Source organism: Anopheles maculipalpis, chromosome 3RL (assembly GCF_943734695.1).
Source record: "Anopheles maculipalpis chromosome 3RL, idAnoMacuDA_375_x, whole genome shotgun sequence".
NCBI classification, from domain to species: domain Eukaryota; kingdom Metazoa; phylum Arthropoda; class Insecta; order Diptera; family Culicidae; genus Anopheles; species Anopheles maculipalpis.
Genome location: NC_064872.1, coordinates 79997253 through 80016793, shown reverse-complemented (window position 1 = coordinate 80016793; position 19541 = coordinate 79997253). Strand labels below are relative to the sequence as shown.

Sequence of the window (19541 nt, the reverse complement as noted above, 5' to 3'; positions counted from 1 at the left end):
ATCAGTGGTCGGCAAGTAGTGATGGAGCTTGAGCTTGTGATGGATTTCTAGTGCGTATAATTTTTTTTAAAACAAATCTAGTTTGTTATCCTTGCTTTTGAAATGTTATTTCTTTTGTAGAATCTGCTTTATCTGATTTTAGGGTGATTGAGACCAGGACCGGGTGGTCATTCGCCAGCAGCACCGGTCTTCACACGACTGGGCAAGGTTTCAAATCCCTACCAGATTGTCCCCTCGTATTGAGGGACTATCCTACTACGTTGTTTTAGCAAGTCTAGTAACCCATTCGATAGCAGGCGTGACCTTAGAAGGTCTTTAAGTCAAGAAGAAGATAGATGAGGCAAATATGTTAAATTTTTAAATTTCCATTTTCATTACAAGTTCCACAATGTTCTACCGTTACTTATATTTTTCAATGGTTCAATCTTAATTTTTCCCTTGCTATGTATCATAAAAATAGCTGATTGTTTACTTTTAGTACGAATACCGAATCTAGCATGCCAAGGGTTGATAAACAACAGTTTGCATACCTTCAGGCTGAAGTTAAGCTTTTGATCGATATGCGCAGTTTAAGTCGATGAGACGCAAAGCGGGGGTCGATGAAGTCGAGACGCCGACGAGGCCTCGTGAGATGAAACCGACCTTTTTTGCGCCGTTGATCCTGGATCAGAACATTTGCGCTTCAATACCACGTAGTTCAGTTCAGTCCTCACTACGGGGGGACGGTCCGGATGGGATTTGAGCACCGGTCCAGCCGTTTGAAGACCGGCGCCTCTGTCACCTACACCGCCGGGCCGCCCCAATAGGCTGATTTCAATGTATACGGAAACTATCATAAATTCAAAATGCAAAAAAACTTAAGAGAAGCGCTGAAATTAATCTTAGTTGTGCTATCGTCATATGATTTATATTATTTCCATACATAAATCCAACACGTGAATGTTACAATCAACACAAGTAAAGTGTCGATTTGATATCTCGATTCAATCATACAAACTGTATTGCTATAGAAAAAGTATCAGCAACAACTGCAAAATATTACTCTACAAAAAAAAAGTGAAAGCAGCAATACGCTGGGCAATAAAATAACAGTTTGAATTGCTCTCTCTAGTACGGTATAACATAGAGCACGACTCGGATGCCCGATAAAAGTTTTTAATTGGATTCCATTCTATCAGCAGCTAATCAGCAACGATGAAACGTTCGTTAGTGAGGAAGCGCGTACATTGTAGAAAGTTGTAGAGCGTTGCAAATGAAACACGCACAAAAAAATATCACAGTTCTACATCTTGTCATCCCTGTCAATGCGTGATACGAATTCTAGATACAGCTCTAATATAGAAGAAAGAAAGAGTAAAAACAGTTTAGCTTTTGGTCGACATGATGATTGAGGCGTGAAAGTGCGTTGTGGTGTATGCAGTACTTATGCAGTAGTTATCAAACCTGTTTTGAAACATTTCTAATTAATTTGCTCATAAACAACAGCACTTGAACTGAGCTGGAAACAATTATTCCTGAGCAATGCTCATCATAGTTTTAATGCAAGGATCTGTTTTGTTACCGTTGCGAGAAAATTTGCCTAATTAGATGATTTAAAGTTTTAATCATGTACACAGCCGTATCGTGCTAATTAAATACTTCAAACTGTGCACATCGTTGCTAAACAACTGATTGATAACTTTCCGACATTCCCATAACTAGCCAGGCAAGCGAGAAATAGTTAGATGCTGGGGCTAAAAATTATGCAACTCTGCGCTTGTTATGCAGTGCAACAGGATTTCATTAGCTGACCAAATGAGGTCCAAAGAGTTGAGTTGCCGTTGATGTGCTGTTGTTTTCAATTAGAAGCATGTTTTTGTTGTGCCAGACCACAACCAGCGATGGTGCTGCATTGAATAGGCAAAGCTGAAAATGGTTTGCTACTTTCCATAATCCTGTTTCCTTTTTTAGACCAGCTATTCTGAAACACTTTTTTTGTGTCCTGTGAGTGTTTGGCCTGGATCTGCGACCTGTTCGGTTGCGAGAGTTTAAATGTACACATAAACCCATTTCAAATAATACACACACACACACACACTAACATATCAAGTGTACGCCTAACTCAAATACAATTTAATGACTGGCACGTGTTGCTCTTCTGTTGAGCTGCTCACATGTCGAGTTCGACTTGGCAGAATGGGACGGACTGTGTTTTTAATTATCTTCGCTAACAAAGTGCTTAGTTTGTTCATAACAAATGAGACTTCGCTTTTGTACTTGGCAGCTCGTTTCGGGTTGGTTATTAGCAAATGTAAGCAAATATGATTATCAAAAGCAACACGCAAAAACATCGACAATAGGAACCCAAATCCAACCCTTAAATTCGGATGAGAAATGTACCTTTTTTCGAGAGGAATATTTTTAAACCAGATCAAAAAGAATGCCCGTCTTCATGCAAGTCTGGGCAGGAAATTAGAAGCTCTCGAGTGCTGTTTTTTTTGCAGCTAAATAAAAGAACACATAACCAAAAAGGAATAAAATAAAAAGGAACAATACTAAAGCTGTCCCTTAAGCAATGTGAAGAAAGCAAAGAGAAAGAGGCAACACAACAGCTCATCCACGAGAGAGAACTTAGAATGAAATGCCAACATGGGACAGTATCGGTGAAAATGTCGCGTCCATGTTCACAGCTCTACCAGGAGCGAAGGATTCGCAGGAGTTAACTACTGGGAGGCGAAAAGCTCCAGGACAGGTCCTGGTTGCTAACCTGTCCGACAGCACGCATGGGCAGGATGGCCAAAACATGCCGCCAGTACTGAAGCGCGTACACTCACACACTCATCAAAGTGGAAAATGTGTGTGGAATGTTGTAAGCCAAATCTTCTCCAGATTGTGCGAGAGGAAAACCTTTGCGTAGCGAAGAGCCGAAAGAAAAATGCGAGAGCTTTAGGCAACGTGCGTATCGGATGGTCCGTCTGTTCCAATTCAACAATTTTCTCACCCAAAGATAGAACACAATCTTGATATAGATGTGAGCGTGTGTTTGATAGTGTAAGAAAGAGGTTTTATTATTTGTTATGATTTCATTTGCTTCTATTGCTGTAGGATTTATTTAAAATTGTACAGAACGAGTGTTTCTTTAAACTAAAATAAAGCTTTGCTCGGTAAGCAAAAGCGAAAACCCATCAGCTTAGAAAAACCTCCATTATCAAACAAGATGGACGTGTACCATATTCTACAGGTTATTTTTGATGATGGTCAGTGACTGTCATTCTTGGGCCAATGGGCGAAATAGAGAGAGAGAGCCATCTCGTATCGTAACGCTACACGATAAGAAGCTGTTTTTCCCCATTCTATTGAAAATCTCATTCTCTCTCCCAGTCTCATCGTTTCTCGTGCTCTCAAATTCGACCTGAACTGTTGTTTCACAACACTTTTCCTTTTAACTGCGCAGTCATGCGTGTGGTAATGCATCGAATGAATGAGGAGAAAAGAGTGTTTGAGTTCCCACGGTCGAGAGTTCATCTGGGTTATCAATAATTTCCGGACAGGATGAAGTGTGCTTTCGTATGCAATTTCCATCAACAATAGAAATGCAACTTTTAGTTTCGTTTGCATTTGAAAGTTAGCAGCAGTGCATGGGTATTACTTTGGAATGTTTTTCGATTGCACGATCCCATAAGGGGTTTTTTTTTTATTGTTTTGAAGCTTTTTCTGTGGGCGAAGTGACACATAGCTACCGAACGGATTGTAACTCTTTCGTTATTGACAAAATAGTTTGGTAGAATATCTCTGTGTTATCGTATGACATCAAACTAAACCCGAAAAACCCCATAATTTTGCTCAGTAAATGTAAATGCTAAGAATAGAAATTACTTAGAATATTATATACATGATAATTATACTGTGTAATTTGGTTGAATTTACCTAATATTTGTATACTTTATCCATTATAAGGGTTTAAGCTTTTTGATGACCTTAAACGGTATGAAAGTTTTTTTTTTTGGCTCCTAACATATCGAATCTGCTGCCATAGTAGAGGGTGAAGCTGAAGAGATGGTATTAAAATTTAATTTCCATGTGACATTTCTTGTTTGCCATTACGAAGCCTCTGCCTGATTTTTTTTACTGCGGATTTAAATACATTTTGTGGAAGCCCTTACGGCCGTTTATAGAAAGATTCATCTCTGTAAATAAGCTCGTGGCCCTGGAAAATCTGAGGCCTCCGAAGCGAAGCTTGCTAACACAAAATTTTGCCACTGTGATTCAGCATTGATGTTTTAGAAATCCTTCTATTTCGATCGTTGTAGCAATACGTTCAGACCGTCTCTTGAGAAATAAAATAAAAGAGTTATCATATTCGTCAGCAGATTGAGATAACTTTCGTTTTGTTTCGTGTTTATTTCGTGGTCAAGACAAGTCAATTACTATAGATTATTGTGGTTTCGTAGTGTCATTTATGTTCCAAATATCCATGTTCTCATTCGCTCTCCATTTTACTTAAAGTTAACTAATGGTGGCTTTAACTCCAAAGGCATTCACTGAAGAGGATAAGTTACAGGTTTAGTTGCAATCTGTACTTGGATGTCTTCCGCGTTCACAAGCTTCATGGTTTGAAGTAAAGATACCAGAACACGTCATATTGTGTGGACTCTAGACTCAAGAGTTTTTGAGTTCTGCAGTCGTGGCTAGTCGAATTCGATAAAGCCGTTCTCAGAACCTCTCCTTTCGTTATGGCTAACATAACAATGTATTCATCTCCATCATCGAATTATGCGAGCATGAGGAGAATTGGTCATTTAGTTTTGCTTATGCTTCCTTGATCTAATCCGGTTTGATTGAACGGAGTAGAAGTTTTATTTTATAATAATTCGCGATGAAACATTATGCACTACTGGATAGGAAATAGGTGCACATAGATCAAAAGATGAATCAATTAAATTTCCACTCTACAAGCTTCATTACACCAACTACGAACAGAATAAGAAGAGCCCTAATTATTTACACCAGTTTTATCTAAATTGTAAAAAAAATCTTAAAACAAATTGCACTCATTTACAACTGCATAACAGCTTATGAAAATGTCACAGGTGTAATAAAAATGTTCAATGAAAGCAACTGGAGCACAAAGAAGGGCAATAATGAGTAGCGAAAAACCACTTCAATTTAAGCGTCAGCAGGAAAAAACATTTCCAAAAACCTTGCGTTCGGTAGAAGCACTTTGTAAATTATAATTAAAAATCACACATCGCCTGTCCACATCACGCGCATAATTTTGAGTGTACCGTCATCATTTTGTGGTAAGATATTGCAACCATACTTTAACAAAAAAATCAAACCCCATCGGCATAAAATTCATCATTAATCCACAGCGCAACTTCAATCAGCGAAAATGATTGCACAGCAAAACCCACCGTCAACCACATCGTTGGCACGCATCAAACAGAACCATAATATTGCATAAAATTCCACCGAATTCGAATCAAATATCAAACCAATTGCAATTGCACCACGGCAGTGGCATGGGTGACGACTGACAACAGACATTACGGAATTTATGCTCGCTTTCATAGTTCAAAAGTATATATCCCCACGAGCGTTCATATTTTCTTCCACGGGATATAAATGTGGAAAATGTGCTGCACTGCTTTACACAGCGGCTGCAATCAAGTCGATAAAAAATTGCTTCAAAATAAAGTAACTAAAAAATCAAAAAGTTTGCTACCAAAAATCGACAAAAAAAAACTGGTCCGATAGAAGCTACAAGCAGCTTGAAAAAATACAACTTCGAAGATATTTGTGCTCCGCATATGCATCGCTCTGTTAAGTTCGATGTGATTTTCATTCTTACGGTTTCGTGAGCTGGTGCAATTTGTGATTGTGTCCTTTCTGCCTTTCCATCGTTCAGTGCGATGTTATTTTAGCAAACCATCACACACCCAGCGTGCTTAACTTTTGTCACAATTATGGTATCTATTGCTGGGTTACCTTTTGCAGAAAGAAACGGAACGAAAGCACATTCCTTCCTGCTCTGTGTCTTCATCGCTGGTCTGAAGGTGATCGGGATCGGAGGCACGTGTAGCCGGCAAAAGCCCCAGATAAACTCAATTTAAGCAATTTGTAGCCATTCTCCGGCGGTGTAGAGCCGGTTGGAAGACAGGGAAAACACCACGACTCGACAAGTCACGAACATTATCGTTCCCAGCACGGTTGCACCGTTTGCCGTTTTCCCTGATGAAAGATGTACCGATAGTCTTCAGTTTTGCGTGATTTACTAACGTCACAGTTGTGTGCGTTCGAGGGTGGAGGGCGATATTGCAGGTCATAAAATTCGTTCTGATTCTAAACGTGTGCTGCATGGAGCACCGTTCCTGTCTCGTTGGAGACAAAAAGGGTATGCCGGTTTTTGGAGAGGGAAAATTGGCACCCAGGCAAGGTGAATCCCTAGCACGGAACCGTAGCGGGACCGAGTGGCGAAGAGTTGTTATTCGAAGATCATCATTTTTAACGAGATGATTTGCTGTGATTGGTGAATGGTTTAAACTTTTTGATTACTTTCGTCATCTCGTCTGCACGCGCGCGCTACTTTTCGGATATTTTGGTTGGTTGTTGGGTTGTAGCATTATGGTAAAATCATTATCGTTTTGTAACGGCAAACTATATCGGAGCAAGGAGAAATGAAAAGCAAAACAAAAAAAAAAAACAACATGTCACCGAGGGTTTGTGGAGATTTTAAAGCAATGCCTTTACGGTGGCGAACTGAAGCGTGTCGGTCTGCTTCCAGAGCTGGCAGGGAAAACTTTTAATTATGTTTATGACCGAAAGCTTCCCGCTGGGTGTTTTGCACCTCATCCCAAAACAGAGCGTTGCAAATTTCGAAACCCCCGCTGCTTTACACCTGTAGCTGGGAAATCTGGTAGAAGAGCACGAAGTGTTTTCAACAGCAGTTTTGGGAAATTATTGTTGGTCAACTCCTGTTCTTTTGGGTGACATTAGTTTTGTGGGTTGAAAATATGGGTTTTCTAGACTTTCAACAAACGCTCAGGGTACGTATTTTATGCGATGAGAGCCAAAATAAATAAATGTTTGTTTACTCGATGAAGTTGTTGTAAGGAGTTTTAATAGAAGAAAACAAAAAAATCCAGCATTTGATATGGAAACAAATTGATAAATAAACTTTTATGGAATTCTTATATGAATGAAACATTTTAATGCATAAAATATTCACCATTCTTGTTCTGGAGTAATTTTTTAACAATATCTGGATAGCATTCTAAAGTCCTTTAAGACTCTTTAAGGTATATAAGAAACGAATGCAGTAAAAAGGCTGAATGGTTTGAAACACTAAACCTGCTTCCATTTACAGTATTTACTATCGACAAAGTGTTTGCCTTCGCGGACTGTAAAGTAAATTATACATGGACGGCTTAAAGATATTATTACCATTTTCTGACCTTTACTGTTGTCATAGACTCCCAAACCGTCAACATATAAAATTGTACAGTCATAAAGTTTTGAAGAAAAATTGCCTATTGAATTTGATTTTTTATTTTTTTACAGGCGGATGGCTCTGTCGCCCGCACTAATGTAGTTCTTGACACAAGTAATAGGACGCTGGAACAGCAGGCTTACACTCACAGACCACTTTGAGCTTATTATCTCAAAAGTACAGTTGTCAGACCGATTCTTTAATCTGTAAACATTTTGTGGACTCGATTATACAAAAAAATTTGATAACCAAAATTGATGGAATTGATTCCATTTAAGTTTACGCGTATTTTATTTTATCGTCTTATCGTGCACAGTGCATATTTATACGATCTTAGAAAAGTTTAATTTCCAGGCTTTTCAGGCTTCACAAACTGTGTAGGTTTCCATCTTCATCTCCTGCATCATCTGTTTGCCATAACCCATTTTCTCGACCGCATGAACGACCTTGTCGCAAGTTTTCATCCCAAGCTCTTCACTAAATTGAAAGGGAAAACACAAAACGAAAAAAAAGAATCCTACCTGGTATGGCTACAACAATAGCAAGATAAAACCACCCAGTAAAAACGAAACCATAATGGCCACCAACCATATTTCCTGTCCGATAACTTGCTAACGAACGAAAGGGAGAACCGGTGAGATTTATGATGGCGCAAGAATTAATTTCACTTTTGGAAGTCGAATTATCTGTCGAAGATGAGAGTTTCACTGGGGGAAAAAAGGGACCCACACGTGAGGGATGAAAACCACGATCCCTCTCTTGTTGACCGTATGGCGTAGCCTTTGATCTGCACTGACAGATCTTTTCCTTCTCGTTGTTTTTGAAAGTAGCGAGAAAAGGACAAAAAACACAAAACGGACTTATTTATAGAAACATTCTCAGGTTGACCATCAAAATGGGTTCGGGGAAAAGGTACGGGGAACGGCCCAAAGTGTTTGAAAAGTTGAAGAATTTTACTTGCCCCGAATGGAACCATTCCCAGCGGACCCGGAACGCCGACCATCTTTGGAGGGCAAAGTTGCGAAAACTTTCCACCTTTATTTCTAATGCGACCATCATCTTCCGTGGTCACGGGACAACGGCCACGGTGTTAGAGAGATTTATTTATTTATTCCTTTCTCACTGATTCGGCACTGATGGTGCATCAGTGGTTCAACTTTTGCTGAATGTCCTGGTGAACGTTTAAATAATTGACTGGTGAACAAATAGAGACTAAGGGAGATGAGGTAGCGTTTAAGCGCCGAAAAGCTTTCAGTGAGTACAGGTGGATCTGCTTTTATTTTTTAGGTCGGCTTAGCGACTAGGCTTAACTGTCAAACATTTGACAGATGTCATGGTAAATGGAGAAGCAACTGTCGTAAATTGGGCAGCCTTAGTAATTTCGCTAATTGAAGCTTTCACTGAAGGCTTTCAAGTAAACAGCCATCGTTATTGGCAACAAGTAAAATTAGATACTTGCCAATTCCAGGTATCGACTACGGCTAATAATGCATGACATCAAACGTTCTAACGTGGGATCGATTTTTACATTTCAAAACACCTGTTTCATCTTTCGTTGGAAAAAAGTGGCCACCATTATCATAACATTTCCACCGGGTGCACAGGATAAAGATAGAAAATCGTTCACAACATAACGCTCACGCTATAATACCACTCCCGTTCCAGCAGTAAAACGATGCCACACTTTCATCTTTTGTTCCCCGTACGGCTACCATCAAATCATGATTCTGTCTTCCTTTCGTCATCCTCGAGCAACGCGAAGAAGCTCCCAACTGCCAATCATCATATGCTGCAAGGAAGACATTTTTCTCACTGTCTGCCTGAATGCGTCGAGATTCTTCTAAGTAGCACTAGCAAACGATCATCAAAGTATGTTTCGTCGTCGAACGCAACAAAAGCTCGGCCCGTCTATCTTTCCTCCAACGCCCTCGGGAGAGAAGCTTAGCCAAGTGCTTCCATCAGATGCCATCCGATGGCACTTTAGCGGACATAATTGGTGCAGAAAGATGTTTTGCGATGCAACCGAGTGTGTGAAATTGCAGCCGTCCTGACGATAGCTACACGATGGTCGTAATGAGTCTTCTTCTCGGCCATTCACAGAATGCGTACGAACGGTCTCTTCCAATGGTAAGGGAAGGGACGAGGGGAGGGTTGCTTTCTCCCCCACTACAATGTTGGTGAATTCTTTGAAAACATGAAACACGTGCAGCATGGTCCAGAATGAGACATTGCGTAACATGATGAAACTCGTTGGCGTTGGGTTGACATGTTGTCTGGTCGCTGTGACCAGTACGGTACGGTATGGTGATTAACTTGGCATCGTAACAAAAAAAAACAAGAAACTTTCATCATCATGTGCGCTGATGCCGGGAAGCGTGCTTGGAATAGAATGCTGGACAAACTAATTGGTGCAAGGAATATTAATAGAAAAGAAATGAATAATGCAAAAAAAAGCCACGAAAGGAAATATTTTAATTCAGAACTTATTAAAGGTTTACAGCATAAAAATAGAAATAAAACACGTTTAAAACAAAATTTATAATTAAATAAACTCCTGTTAATATCTAGAAATATGAGGTGAATTGACAATCCTACATGAATAATAAATAAATTGAATAAAATATTAGAACACACTATGAAAACAGAAAATTCTAAGCAAAATAAATTTCATTGTGGCTACATATTCCAAATAATAGGAGCCTTTAGCCTCTGAAAATAACAATACAACAAAAAACAAATGCATTATAGAGGGATGAAATCAATGTTAAGTCCAGAAGCAGCCAGAGAATGAAGAAGGAAAGGAAAATTTAAAGTAAATAAATATTTAAGTCTTATAAAACCCTATTTTAATTTTTAGAGATAACTTTCATCGATTGATTGAAGACTATCCTATTAAAAAATTATCATGGTTTACTTAGAGCTAATTAGCTTTTCAACGTCCTCTTTCAGATGATCTTTGAAATTTCCCATAATTATGCCTTAATGCGGTCAAACTAATGAAGCCGACCTTTCGTTCAAGATGTCAAAATTGAGCCCATTCTCATTATGGTGGCTCATCAGATCCTGAAATGAAACACATCGCCGACATGTCATGTGTCACATGGGAACAGCTTACTCACACGAGGCAAAGAGTGGCCCAAACTCCCACTCTCCGGACCTATTCCAATCCGATACATCATTCGACCCGTCAATCATATCGAAACAAGTTCAAGTATCTCATACCCAGTACAACACAGCAAGAATAGAGCCTTCCGTCATCGGTTCCATTGTATGGTGCTCTTGAAAAAGGAACAAAAGGCAAAAGCAAGCTAATGCATTGCATTGCACCGAACTCGATATGGTGACCCACCTTCCGAAAGCCACATCAGACGCGCTTGCTTCCATTAGGGACTCAACCTTCGGAATGAATCGAAACCATGTCAAACACTGCCACTGTGCAGTGCAAATCGAACGAGCATCTTTGGTAAGATGGTGTATCGAAACCTCGTCCCCAAAAGGGCGACCTAAACTTGACCGAAGGCGCACACACACACACACATACAGGGATGGCGAAAGGGTGCAACTTTATGATGTGGCTGCATTTCACCGGTTGCATTTCGAAACTTCCGATGCCATTGTTTCTTGTCAAGAAGGATGTACGAGTACGGTGCAGCACAACGGTTGCTCAAACTTCGTTCCGAAACTTCCTACGGCTATAAGCAGCACCATCATTACCGGTAGTTCCGGTTGTTTCGAAATGCTTCTCCCCAACCCAGCATAACGCCGATTTCCATCCAACTAAGGGACGAATGCAATAACACGACGGAATGTCGTAGCGGTCGTTGCAGTGTTTGTTCCACATTTCAAACCCAACGTAGAGAGGACACATGTTTTTTGGGTTAGCGTGATGCTTCATTGCGATTGGATTGGGTGGTTGTTGCGGGTGCTGACGACTAGATATTTCCAGGGAAAGTCGGCTATCAGTTGTTGAAACAATGTCCTTTACCAGTTGCCGGGATGCCGGGATAGGGGTGGACGGGGCAGAAACCCTACGACCCGATTGCGGTCAGTTGATGAGCTTCAACTTCAGGGTCAGAAGGTGACGTTAAATGATGGAAAGTTGCGGTTTTGTAGTACCGGGTTACGGGAAAGTTGGACATAGACTATCCAAGACTTGACCACTCTGGTGTTTGCAAGGGATGTCTTCTTATGTCAACAGTAACTTGTGTTGTGAGCGTCCAGAACGGGACCGTACTTTTAGAATGGTGATGTTTTCCGCAAGCCAGGAAAAAGTTGTCTATTCTATTGTGCGGTTGACCCGCATACGATTGGTACTTCATGAAAGTTTGACAAATGTATACACTTGCTGCTTCAAATTTAAATTGTTTGTTGTTCGGGAAAGAATACGGTGATTAGAGAGATTTTAAAGTGCAATCTTAAATCAGTTTGTGTGTCGGCTACAAAATGTAAATATAGGAGTATTTTCGCAATTATTCTGCAAAAAGTTTTCTCGGGCACCCTCGAAGGTTAATACGATTGATTTTAAAATATTTTGTTAACTAAAGTTTTCGTCTCTCCTTATTTGACAAATTAAACTCGATTGGGTTTGTATGTCTTTTGACAATGTTGGTCTTGATTTTCCCACAGCTAGATAGTCAGTTTTGCGTAACAGGGGACCAGATCCAGATAGAATTTTATAACCGTCCCAGTCCCAAAGTATCCGTACATATGATGATTTAAGTAAAATTACCGCTCGTTTAGTGCTTCAGGTCGACAATACTTGATGTAAAGCTTCGATGGACCGTTACAATTGCTGTAATAATTGTATCTTCGTGAAACATTGTTTGATTATTCATAAAACATTGTTGGAATGAGAAGAAAAACCTACTTTTTATTTGAATAATTTAATCCCATGAACAAAGCAAAAGGAAAGCAACATTTGCTTGGTTTTTTTCACAGAGTCCGAGTTTGCTAATTTTTCTTTACAATTGCATGCAATATATTGCGCCTCTAAGTTGCAAATCCTATTTGCCATTTTCAAGTGCTAGAACTAACCGAATACTCTCATGACTTAGCCCTCGAAGCTACAAGAGTAATTGATATCAATGCATCTGACAGCGTCGGCTAAGACAGCGTTTCCTTCCGTTATGCATCCTTTACTTGGGCGTAACTCTCCGGATCTTGTCGGCATCTAACGCTGGAACCCGGGACCAACTGTTTTCCGTGCCTATCCCCATTTACCACCATCTTCGCTCAAATGTGACTCATCAGAGCAAGTGGCAGCCACTCGACAAGCATAACATCTCGAAGCTTGGGCTATTGAAAACTTGTCTCGAGCGCTTTCTCACAAACATGGTTGGTTGGTTGCCCTTCCTAGAGTGAACCATGCTTATTGTTTGGGTTAGTTTGGCTTAGAGTGCATGTGTTTGTGTGTGAAAGAAGTTTGTTTTTTTCCTTTTTTTGACACCATATTCTCTTGAATCTAGTTTTGCACTCGGAACGCTCATTCTAACCAAAGCTTCGGTTTCGCATGAAATATAAGGAGAGTGTTCCGTTAAACCCTTTAACGATACGGGACACTTTGAGGGTCCCTTTTTCGCAAAAGGCTTCTTATCGTCCAGCCATTTGGGGATGTGAAGATAATACTTGAAGCAGCGGAAAATCGTGAAACCATTTCCCTGTGCCCTTGTGTCCCACCTTCGTTTGGAGCTGCAGCTTAATGCGGACAAAATGGGACGATTTGTTTTAGTTATCCGTCCGTGCTTTTGATACACACCCTTCTTCACTTTTCAGTGGGATTTCTTCCGTACTCGAGGACTCACTATTGTTTGTGGCACAGGACGGACCGAACAGACGCATCCTCTTCTATTGCTTATCCATTTACACTAAACCTCGGCACGGTACGAATGAGCTGTGAGTAGGTTGTTGGGTAGTGGTGCTTTGAAGAAAAGATAAAGAGATCCTTCCGTCGATGGTCTCTTCATTCAAAAAAGATCCGTTGTGTGTTTATCTTTTCCGGCTCGTTTTTTTCCACCTTCTTTGGGTGTGTTGGTGGTTTAACGTTTAGCTTCTCAGTGTTCCTTTTACCACGTTTCGAGCTTTCATCGTCTTTTGCCAGACCGAATGTGTGTGTTTGTGTGTGTTTCTGTGCGCAAGAAAATCTGCTTTCCCAACAAACACAAAGCAGCAGGATCAAGCATCCTTGTAGCCACGGTTGGTGATGGTGAAATCGACCGTTAGAAATGAATGTCTTGAGATCGGGCTATTGTCGGACTTTTCGAAGGGCCTTGGAAACTACCAGTGTACCAAGTCGAGTGTGGATATTCCGATGGCTACTGAGCATGGTCTATTTCATCGGCAGAACGTAAAACCCCTTTATGTGAAATAGATCGGCGGTTGGATGTAAAAAGGTATGAGATCAACATAAAATTATATTATTATCATAACATAAAAAATATCTACTTTATAATGAAATACAAAGGATAATACAGCGCCAGCCGTCATACTTTAAAATTAATAAAATAAATAATTAAATATATCAGTTTTTTATCACCTCTTTGTATAAACTAGTTTCAGAGGTTTGTAGGAAAAATTCTGATTTATAAATCCATACCAAAGACCATCTCAGTGCAACACATTCAATGAAGCAAGCAAAAAACTCGATCGCCCCTCCTTACTGAAAGAAACAGCAAAAATATCCCATTGCATTGTCTGGGCAGAATAATGAACGTTACTCCACGATAGCAGTAGTAGTATAGTACAACGTACCACCCAACCACCACTCCACCGGTTGATGCGGAAAACTCATCTACACAGCACACCCCAATTGGCCCCAGGCATCCATTTAGAGCGTAATTACATCAGTCATCATCTATTCATTTTCACTCTGAACCAATTTTCCCTGCAAATGGAAGTGTGATGGTACGAAGCAGGTAGGAAGTTTCTTCCTCTCGGGAGAGAACTTCCTGCATGCTGCTTCTTCCTTCCGCACTTCCGGCTGCCAGGGCACTGCTGCATCTGGATGCACTTGAATCGCAACGTGTGGTACAATGTTTTCACAAAGAGTTTATGTCTTTTTTTTTTGTGAGAGAGCAAAAGGATTGCAATGCAACACGTATACTGGCCTGTCATGAAGCTTATTAGCTTCAAAGCGTTCAGATATTTTGGTACTTATAGTATAGCTTTACGAGGAAATTAAATGTGTTCTCTTTTTAGCAGCATTTTGCAAAAACATTTTAATTCATTTCAACAATTGCTCCAACAACTGCTTTAGCAGTTTGTTGCAAACAACTGTTTGCAATGTTTCAAAAAATGTAATACCACTACGCAACTGATATCCCAATCCTAACTATATATTAAGAAATATATTTACCCTTTGTTCAATAAAGTTCGAATAAACCCGCATCGCTATAAAAAGGTCCTCAGAAAACCTGCATTAAAAATCAATAATATATTAAACTACAGTTTGTTAAGCGCAAACCACAGAACACAAGACGCTGTCACGATCAATGAAGCTAATCGTTGTGCTGTCTGTTCAGGATTCCATCCTTTGCTTACCTTACCACAAGAATTAGTGCTGCCAGCTGTGTCTGACCAACCAATTCCGAATCCCGAATCCTCAACGCAAGCAACCGGAACCGGAAACAATTACTTCCGAATTACCATTATGGTGCGTGTGACTGAGCTGACCCCGTATACTTCTACCACATGTCAACACAGCACTACAGTACCGCAGTGAGCCATGTGTCTGAGTAACGAAACCGGCATCGTCACCTTACTGAATAGCATCCCGTACCTACGCTCTAAACTAAACACCCAACGTCAAATTACAAGCATTACGAGATCGCTTCATTCCTTTCGAAAAACATTCCTTTCTCATTGTGCGGGAAGTTTCTACGAACACTCCATGGAAGTCTTACGGAGTACGAATCCATCGCGTGTGCTTGCAGGTCTGCCTATTATTTTTTTTCCTTTTCGGAAGGTTAATTTAAGTGTCTTGTTCCCTCGGCACCGACCGTGCACTTCATTAACTTCCACTCACGCAGGTTTTTTTTTCGGGACAGAGATAGGAAATTGGCTTCGTAGCTCTGGGTTCGAGGATGCGCTCGGTATACCAAGTAGACACTCGCACACCCTAGACGCTTTTCCCCGAAAGAAAGGCAAGTCGTAATGGGGGTACAGCAGAAAAGAAACGCAAACCAACAATGAATAAGGACATTTGGGTGTTTTTGTGCGTGTGTGTGAGTTTGGGTTGTCATCCTTTAGCCTGAAGCTTGCGTTCGGCAGTTAGTACATGGCATGCCCGAAAAACTCAACGCATCCGAATCAGAAGGATGATGACTGTCACCCGAGGTAAATTAGAATTCTAGCCCTGCCTCCGTGTACTACTAAGGGACGGCGCTGTTTTCCCACCGTCTGGTTTTCTCCTTTTGCCTTTAGTTTGTTGTGGGGGGATGGAAAAAAGGTCACACAGACCTTGAATGTTCCCAGTTCTCCTTACTCATCCACATAATCGAGATGGGATGAGGGAATTTCCTTTTTCCCGCCTATTCCATGCAGCTGATAATACCGAAGCGTAATCCAGGTCACGGACTTCATACATCCAAAAATCCATACACCTACACACGCACACACAAACACCACCTTCTCAGGACTCCTGCTTTTGCCTGCCTACGTTTCGTTTTCGTGACAATGTTTTTCTTTATTGAATTAAATCCTTCAGACCATCGACTCTCGCTGTTGGATGTCATCGTCGTCGTCATCGTCACAACGGAAAGCGTAGTGGGTTGCGTTTTCTTTTCGAACGGTGATGGTGAACAAATACCTCTCAAAGCCATTTCGGAGTAAAGGTATGCGAACGCACTACCCAGGATAAAGTTTGGTCCTGCCAAGCCGGTCGTGGGAAGATTTTTCCCCAAAATTAGTAGCTAAAGGGAGAAGGAAGTAAAAGCTACTGGGACGAGCGGTTTTCCCCGTCGTCGTAACCTTTAACCGGCTTTTGTCGTGAGCGCACCCATCAGGCAGGCGGGCAGACAGGATATGCTTTCGATTCAGTTTGTATCCGTTCCTGCCCATACTTCCTGAAGCGAAAGGCTGAAACCCATTCGTCATGCTACGTACGGGTATGAAGTACCGTAAAATCGGTGGGAAAATTAGACAACTTTCCCTTCCCCAAAAGCTACCTATATGTGTGTGTGTGCGCGTGCAAGGTAAACCCGACCCGGGGTTTGGTTGGGATTTTCCTTCTCTTTAACGACTATTTTCGAAATGACGCTGGAAGTCCCGGAATACTGAACCCCTGCCATGGCTTGATAGCATCAGTAAAATATCCTTCGATTCCATACGCTTCTGGTGCGGTTAGCGAAGGGCGGCTTCTGTGCGAAAAACGGAAAGTAAAAGAACAACCCGTTAACCAAACTTCCTGCAAGCAGAGAAGATGTGGTTGTGGTTTCTTCATCAGTGGGATGCAGCGACAGACGGGGACACAAAAAAGGACCCGCTTCACATGTGTCTCCATAACGGGCAGAAAGAAACGGTAAACTCCTTTCCCGCAGCAAAATGGTGCAAAAAAAAAAAACATATCGGCAACGGGTAGATTCATCGAGCTGAGCTTGATTAAATAGAGAAATGTTAATTTAATTTTAATTTATGCATTCCCATGCCTGCCAACGTTGCTGCCAGCACGATCGGGATGGTTTGATTGTGTCTGGCAATAGGGTGGTGGGTCGGTCGAATGGCCCGTTTTCCCCCTATATCCGCGGAGTTTTTTTTCCACCAGCACATATCACACATCGTACGTGCATTTGCAATGTTACAATTGTGTGCTTAACGAACAGAAAACGAAGTTGAGTACCTTAAGGTAATTTTACTTTGGATGAAATTGGCTGTTCCGGAACATTGTTTTTGTTTTTAGCGATTGCATGATGGTAATTTTCAAGCCGTGCTCAATAAGCTGAGACTGTCACATTTCAATCATGAACATTATTCAAGCATCTCGAGTCCATTGGTTAAGCACAGCAGCGTTCAGTTGCGGATTTGTACTCACTGGAAACGTTTGTTACGCGTTGAATACAAAAACACATCATTATCTTTATCATTATCAAGTATCGTATTTCACCTCACACAAACTATCTAACGTTGGAAATCGACGGCATGTGCAGGTAATTGTAACCAGTAGTGCATTTATTTATTTTCGATGCTTGATAGATTAAATTAATAAGTTTTTTTACCTGATCGATACAAGCTTTTAGTGACATGTTTGCATTTATTCTGAAAATAGCTCCTCTTTCCAATATATCTGTTTCTTTTCACCATCAACGTACATACAACTTGAAAGTCTCGGTTTTGAGACAGAGATTTTCACCTCTCACAACACCTGGGCGCCTGTTCTTTTAACCGATATCGAGACGGCTCTTCTAAGGAAACGATCTTTCTATTTGCTTCTCATTTCTCTTACCTTTTCTGGGTATGTGCGTGTTATCATTCCTTCAGTTCCAGCAGTAAATGCGTTATCAATCGAATAAAAGCTCACTCCCATCACATTCCCGTATCGATCTATACAAGCTCCCACCAAGGAATGCTACCAGCGTAGAACGTTAAGAGTAGTTGGATGAAATAAACAACTGTGCGGGAGGGCAGGCGGGGAAGAGAAATGAAAAGGGATGACAAAAATTCGGGAGAATCATCATTGTTACATTCGACCTACTTTTCCGATGAGCGCGAAAACACACTCAGACATGTTCTGAGTGAAATTTTGGAAATCGAGTGGAAATTCATTGCCATACTTCTCAAGTGCAGCTGCTACAGATTCATGGTTCTATTGCTTTTGAGTGATTTGTTTTTTATTCTGGTATACTTTTGGTAACTCAAATAACGGTTCACATTCCTGTTGATCGAAATATCTTTTCATTTCATAACAACGGTGGAATGTGATGTGATGTTACTTTCCTCTTATATGCTACCTAACATTATTATAAGATATTTATTTTATTTTATATACTTACAGGAGCCTACAAAACAACCATACATCACATCAGTTTGAAACAAATATAAGTAGAATCCTTTTTTCACTCAAGAACTCACCAAGACAACTCACAGTTCATCCACAGTCAATTTCCCCAAATTGAATCGCTTCCAAGCGTAGAAAAGCTCTCTCAAAGCTTCAGATATCTCTTCTTTGGCTCCCTTGAGTGAAAACCATTCAACCTCACCAACACTAACACAACAAACACATTCCCGCGAGAGATATCAAAACTCTCTTCTAGGTAGCCCCCGTACTGTTGCGTTATCGGTGTAGTTGGTTGATAAAAATCGTCCCGTACCGAACACGGCCAGTAGTGTGTTGACCGTGGCCATTGATGGTTGGAAATTTTTCACACTGTGTTCACCCCGGGGGCAACCATTTGCTGTACGCTGACCGTAACGCTGTGGCTGACGGTAAAGGGTACAAGAAATAACTGGTGTTGGTGGTGATATCGGAGTTAGTAGCTGGTGTTCTTGCTGCATTACAATATTCTTGCTCGTCTCGTATCCCTCGTAACCCCACAAAACGGTAAAAGGTGCGTCCATAGTGAAGACGTGTGCTTTAATGGAAGCACGCAGTGAGCACGGTGTAATGTTTTGTAAAGGAATGTGAGGCCAACACCGAAAAGCTTTAGTCGGTAGGCGAATATGTGAAAATTTGTGGCAAACGCACCTGGAAAGGAGTAGTGGTTGAGTTTAAAAAGTAATGCAAAGCGCTGGCAAAGGATACTCGTTGTGTGTGTGTATGTTTTTTTATGTACGTGTGATTACAGGTGCTTAAACTGGCTGATTAAAGAGCTTCTTGTGTGAGTGAGTGAGTGATGTGGTGAGCAAGCGGTGCAAAGTACAGAAAGGAAGGATGCATAAAGTTTAGCTTTAAAGGAGAAATGTAATCGTTCTGTTGGGAATCGCAAGGAATATGATTCTTGTATGCGACTCACATGAAACAATAGGGGTTGTAATTTTACAGAATATTTATTTTATTTTGCTGTGTTTCCTCAATTCTGTACTAAACACTAAATATTGGAATGGTACCAAACGTTACCGTTCAACTTTATTTACAAAAGATTGA

General features: G+C 40.8%; 4 protein-coding genes across 4 annotated transcripts in view; 1 reads left to right on the top strand and 3 right to left on the bottom strand.

Moving 5' to 3' along the window:
- The window catches only part of LOC126561488 (uncharacterized), a 581387-nt gene extending 572103 nt beyond the window's left edge, over positions 1–9284 (bottom strand). The window contains exon 1 of the mRNA XM_050217664.1: positions 9280–9284. The gene's annotated coding sequence lies outside the window, so the exon portion shown is untranslated. The remainder of the gene's footprint in view (positions 1–9279) is intronic.
- The window catches only part of LOC126563291 (40S ribosomal protein S24), a 478430-nt gene that overhangs the window by 311137 nt on the left and 147752 nt on the right, over positions 1–19541 (top strand). The window lies entirely within an intron of this gene.
- Positions 1–19541, bottom strand: part of LOC126563401 (U6 snRNA-associated Sm-like protein LSm2) — a 507910-nt gene that overhangs the window by 340800 nt on the left and 147569 nt on the right. The gene's annotated exons all lie outside the window — the stretch shown is intronic.
- LOC126563349 (uncharacterized) overlaps positions 1–19541 on the bottom strand; it is a 147122-nt gene that overhangs the window by 125902 nt on the left and 1679 nt on the right. The window lies entirely within an intron of this gene.